Source organism: Sinocyclocheilus grahami, unplaced genomic scaffold (assembly GCF_001515645.1).
Source record: "Sinocyclocheilus grahami isolate Dianchi unplaced genomic scaffold, SAMN03320097.WGS_v1.1 scaffold8.1, whole genome shotgun sequence".
Lineage (NCBI taxonomy): Eukaryota > Metazoa > Chordata > Actinopteri > Cypriniformes > Cyprinidae > Sinocyclocheilus > Sinocyclocheilus grahami.
Genome location: NW_015505187.1, coordinates 2,703,437 through 2,709,758, shown reverse-complemented (window position 1 = coordinate 2,709,758; position 6,322 = coordinate 2,703,437). Strand labels below are relative to the sequence as shown.

General features: G+C 37.7%; 1 long non-coding RNA gene across 1 annotated transcript; it reads left to right on the top strand.

Annotated features, from left to right (window-relative positions):
* The first annotated feature begins 230 nt into the window (after positions 1-230).
* On the top strand, positions 231-4,934 carry LOC107590603 (uncharacterized). Its single transcript, XR_001609804.1, has 6 exons — positions 231-294; positions 1,318-1,390; positions 1,569-1,793; positions 2,610-3,508; positions 4,211-4,291; positions 4,468-4,934. It is a non-coding gene; the product is annotated as an uncharacterized lncRNA (long non-coding RNA).
* The last annotated feature ends 1,388 nt before the right edge of the window (positions 4,935-6,322 follow it).

The following is a 6,322-nucleotide window of genomic DNA, read 5'->3' as shown; positions in this document are numbered from 1 at the left end:
TGTATGACAGAAGCTACAGTTCTACAGATGCCACAGTTCTTCTGGATTGAGTCAGTCTCAGTTTCTCAGTTACAGCAAAAGATAGAAATAACTGACTTGAAATATTTTTTTAGCTGGTGAAAATACTAGTGTTCTAATCATTTTGGCCACCACTGTAAGTGTATGTTTATGTATCTTGTTTTGATTATTTATGTTTTTCCTCTACAGAATAAGAAATAAGTGTTTGGACTGTACAGACTTCCAAGACATATGGACTGACATTAGCCATAATGATGGACATCTGCTTACGAACAGGTGATGTTTATAATGTGTGACTGTGTGTTGTAGCGTAGTAAATGTGTCGGTTGTCATCATTTTCTTTTTGAGGGGTTACACCTTCTAGATTATATAGGATCTTTTAGTTTTTAATCTTTAAAGACAAACATTTTAACTGATTCCATGTTATCTATTAGTTTATGAGGATAAATATTACTATTGTAAAATGTAAAATTACATGTATAGTATAGAGCATTGGTCTCAAACTCAATTCCTGGAGGGCCACAGCTCTTGTAGAGTTGAGCTCCAACCAGCTCCAAATCACACCTGCTTGGAAGTTTCTAGTAATCCTGAAGAGCTTGATTAGCTGGATCAGGTGTGTTTGATTAGGGTTGGAGCTAAACTGTGCAGAGCTGTGGACCTCCAGGGGGGTATTCCAAAAAGCAGGTTATGTGACATATCCGGGTATGTTTGAGGATAAGCGAGCGGATCACCTCAGCTTTCGGTTCATTTATTTTATTATATATATTTATTTATTACATTTTATATTATCATCTCACATGTGGATCAGCATTTTCTATAATGTCTAAATTCTAAATTAAAAAAACATATCTGATATGACAATATATAATTAGCATCAAACAAACAATATCATTCATATTCTCAAGGATTAAAGATTAAACAGAAAAAAATTTAAATGATTGCACAACCATCAGTTAGGTGGCGATATGCACTAAGCATGTAAATGACTATTGGACAAAAGAAGAAAAAAGAAACAGCATGGAGCGTTTTTTCTTAGCGTCCATTTCCATAGTGACTCGTCGATTCGTCGCTCTGTTGAGAATGTCTTGAGTCTTAACCAGGAACATACTCTGAGTTGAATGAACTAACTCCCGGATGAGTTTTTGGAACCACATACCTCGAGTAAGCAAGGTTTGGGGTTAATCAACCGAAAGTTCAGGGTTTAGCTGACGGTAAGTTAACCGTGCTTTCTGGAATACACCCCAGGAATTGTGTTTGAGACAGATGGTATAGAGTCTTTGTTTATTTATGTCTTTATAGAGTAAGGGATGAGCTTGGACTATGCAGAGTTCTGGGAAATTTGCCATAATGATGGACATCTGCTCATGGACAGGTGAATATAATTGATAATGTGTGTTGTTGGGTACTGAATGTGTAGGTTGCCATCATTTTCTTTTAGAAGGGTGACACCTTTTATAAAGCAAATGATGGCAACCTAAGTAGGTGGGGAAGGGACGGCGAATGTGAAATTTTATACAGGCAACTATATTTTTTCCCCATCTGGTCAAAAGCATAACCCCTGCTGGACATTGTGCCGGAAGCACCAGGGGGAGACCGTACCAGTATCCCCCTCCTTTGGGTGCACCCTTCACTCACACCACACCACTCATATCGCAGAGATCTGGCTGGGATTGAACCAGCAACCTCTTAACCCATGAGGCAGCACTCATACCTGTGAGCCACAGATCTCTCGTCTGGCCACATGAGGGAACTTCTACTTCACTGTTCACCTGTAGGTGAGCTGTGAGTTTCAAGTAAAGTGTCAGATAAAGGCTTTAAAGCTGTGATGTAGTGATCGTGTCCAACACACTGAGGTGGGATTTGAACCCACGACTCCAATGCATCCATGTGTGCAATTAACATGTGTCTAGCCACTAGCACCACTGTGGCTTTCACGACGTGTGCTGGTGTTTGAGGCATGTTGTGGGACTTAATGCAATATGCAAGATTTTTTACATAAGCTATAGTGGGATTTGCACTCGGGACTCCGGGATTGAAACACAAGATTTTATCAACTGAGCTACTGAGTGTTTGTGTTGGGGATGCTATTTACATATAAATATGGTAAAATATACAATAAAAATACTTCAATAAATGCAGAATTTGAACAAAGAGTTTAATGTATGAAAGGCAAACTATTATCTGTTATGATTATTATTATTTTTCCTTTTTGGGATTTCATGAATAATTAATAATACAACCACAACTCTTTATATCCAAGTTTCTGAATTTAAAGAGTTAATTTAAAAAAAAATTTTCTGTATATGTAAAAAATTTTTTGAAAGCAATAATGTATGTGAACACAGGACTCCACATGCAAAACAACTTGTATTAATTTCATATGTTGGACAATTGAGCTGGACATGGCAAAGTTACTTTTTATTCTCTCTTTTTTTTAAAATAATGTTAATATACAAATATTAGAAATTGCAGGATTTGAACCAGTACTCTCAAGTATGAGAGGTTTCCCATGTTCTGCAGCACACAGTAAAATGTAATCAATGGATTCATACACTTGTTCTTGGTTAACACAGTGTTTCTCTTCCTTTCAGTCCTGCAGAACTTCATGTTCACATGGGGAGCTATCAAACGTGCCTTTCCTAACCATTGCAGCTTTGCTATAAATGCTGTTTGAATCTGTGAACAACCATACGAAATCATTGCATAACTGTCAACATTAGACGATAAAAATCACTTTAAATGAAAGTAAAAAAATAATACATCTACCTTACCAAAAGATAAATCACTCAAAAACAGCCGTATTTTATTTGTTTGTATTTTGGCCATGTGGCTTCCAGTTCAAAAGATCAGACATTTTACCCATCATTAAAGAGTTAATCTGAGTCCATTAACTGATAGATTCCGTGTTTATCTGCTGCTCGAGATCCTGACAAAATTATAGATTTATTTTAACACGTATAAAGCCACAAATTTGTGTCCTCCCACCGCTTCTCCTCTTTCAGTTTGGCGTCTCGTTTAATAAATGTGCTACACTTACTGACCACAAGAGGGAGCCGCTGATCACCTGTTTTCACCTGTCTTACATTCAACGAGCTAAACAGGGATTCTGCTTGAGTATGTCAATGTGAAAGTAAACTACACGTTTAAGTAATGAGTTAGGGACCAAAGTTGAAGTCATGTTCAGTCTACTGGCACTATAACACGACTCGTCTGGTGGGAAGGTAACGTGCAGTTTGTCGTCCGCACCACTAGGGGCGCAAGCGGACTCTGCCTCCGGCGAACTGTGCATCGTTGACAACATGACACCTGACAGCAGTGTCAACAACAACTTCAAACCGTTTTATAGCCATGAAAGTGCAGATTCTGCCCATGACAGCTCAGTGACAGACTCTTAATGTGACTCAACAGCACATATTTCAGGCCAGAATGAAACAAAACCATCATATACGGCGATAAAGTGCATGAATCGAGGATGTCACGCGACTCACCTGTAAGTAACTTCTCTTGTAAAGTCCCTAGTACTTATTTAGCTGTCTTCATTTTGTATCTAAGTCATTATTTAAGTTTGTAGTGAAGCATCATTCTTCTGATATGACCAAGCAGGTTTTTAATGTGCTTGCTGGAGTATTTAGGTGGTGCTGCTCTTTATTGGACTGTTTAAAAGTCTCAGACTAATACTGATCAGTAACGTGACAGCTAAGCATGAATGAAAGCAGTGAGATCTGTAATGTAGGTTTAGCACAGATCTTGTTTACATGTTGGCTGTTTTGCTAAACTCCAGTGTCAGACTTTAAGAATAGCCTAAGTTAGTTGTTGCATTGCCTTGATAATATGAATCTGAAGTAGCGATTCCTATGAAGCTTATGAAGTATAATAACAGAAAGTTTTGTTTATCTGATGATATTGTAATGTGTAATTCGTGTTTGTTAATAGAGTCAGTTTGTGACAAATGCTATTGTTCCTGTTAATATGCTATGTGTGGATCACACAAAATATGTACATTTTAGGGCAGCAGACGTCTGAATATAGATTCTTAGCTTTATTGAAACGTAAAGGTTGTATATCTTTTTAGTTTTAAATGTTTAAAGGCAAGATAATTTAAGTGATGTCCACATTATCTATTTTTAGAGATTTATAATGCTTTTGTACATACAGTATAGAGTCTTTGTTTATATATGTTTTTCCTCAACAGAATAAGGCATGTGTTTGGACTATATAAAGGTCTCGGACATGTGGACATTCACCGCAATGATGGACATCTGCTCATGGACAGGTGAATATAATTGATAATGTGTGTTGTTGGGTACTGAATGTGTAGGTTGCCATAATTTTCGTTTTGAGGGGTGACACCTTTATGAAGCAAAAGATGGTAACCTAAGTAGGTGGGGAAGGGACGGCGAACGTGAAATTTTATACAGCCAAATATATTTTTTTCCATCTGGTCAAAAGCATAACCCCTGCTGGACATTGTGCCGGAAGCACCAGGGGGAGACCGTACCAGTATCCCCCTCCTTTGGGTGCACCCTTCACTCACACCACACCACTCATATCGCAGAGATCTGGCTGGGATTGAACCAGCAACCTCTAAACCCATGAGGCAGCACTCATACCTGTGAGCCACAGATCTCTTGTCTGGACACATGAGGGAACTTCTACTTGACTGTTCACCTGTAGGTGAGCTGTGAGTTTCAAGTAAAGTGTCAGATAAAGGCTTTAAAGCTGTGGTGTAGTGATTGTGTCCAACACACTGAGGTGGGATTTGAACCCACAACTCCAATGCATCCATGTGTGCAATTAACGTGTGTCTAGCCACTAGCACCACTGTGGCTTTCACGACGTGTGCTGGTGTTTGAGGCACTTTGTTGGATATAATGCAATATGTGAGATTTTTAACATAAGCTATAGTGGGATTTGAACTCAGGGTTTTGTGATTGCAGCTCAACGCTTTACCAACTGAGCTACTGAATCTCAGTGGTTTTAGTTGGGAATATGATAAAAAATACACCTTTGAAAATATAACTTTCGTAATGCTTGGATTTGAACCAAGAGTTTTTTTGTACCAAAGGTAAACAACTATTCTCTGAGCCACAGGTCTCATGGTGTTTTTGCTTAAATACATTGACCCTAGTTGTTATTATAATATGGAGCGGTGGGATTTGAACCCACAACTGTAGCTCTTCCGTGCACGTGATTAACATGTATTTAGCCACTTGTGCCACTGTGGCTTTTATAATGTGTGTTTGCATTTGAGGCACTTTGTTGGATTTAATGCAAAATGTGAGATTTTTAACATAAGCAGTGGTGGGATTTGAAATCAGGACTTAATCTCAGTGGTTGTTTTTGTATTTTTTGTTGGGAATATGATAATAATAATACATTTTTAAAAACTTTGAAAATATATAGCATTAATAACGCTTGGATTTGAACCAAGAGTTTTATGTATCAAAGGCAAACAATTATCCTCTGAGCCACAGGTCTCATATCATAGCACATCAATTTTTCTTTTGTGTGTTTTTTTTTTTAGATATATTGACCCAAATGGTTATTATAATATGTGGTGGTGGGATTTGAACCCATAACCATAGACTTTCCACAGATATGATTAACAGTCACTAGTAGCACTGCAGCGTTCACGTCAAGTGCTGGTGTTTGAAGCACTTTGTGGGATACTTTTAACATAAGCAGCAATGGGATTTGAACTCAGGACTTCACAACTGAAAGGCAACAATTTACCTACTGAGCCACTGAATCTTGGTGGGTGCTTGTTTATTTTATTTGGAAATATGATTTAAAAAATAACAATAGCTCGTTTATTATATTTATTCAGTATTTTCTGACTCATGTCCTGTGTTATAAGCTTATAGCCAGTTTAGTTGTTTGATGCTGTTGTAAGTGCAAGTGTTAATTTCACATCAGGCTAATGTACGTATATGAGCACCATGTGTGACACAACTGTTGCTGATACATCAGGAAGATCACAAGGATATGAAAAAAATAGTTAATTTCCTCCAGGGACAAATAAACACCATTTAACTTTTAATAACATTTCAGATAAGGAGAAGCTGACATATATATACAGGCCAATGGTTTTCTGGCTGTTCCTGGAGTCTCCCCAGCACTGCGGTTGATGTCTCCTATATTGAACACCGCTGGACTGAATTTCCTCATTAGCTGATGTCCATTACCTGAGCTGAGTATGTTCAATAAGGGAAAACATCTAAAATGTCAAGTCAAAATGTCATTCTTTTAAAAGCATTTTATATGTGTAATAATACAAAACATTATGTGGTGGTTGGATGTAAAA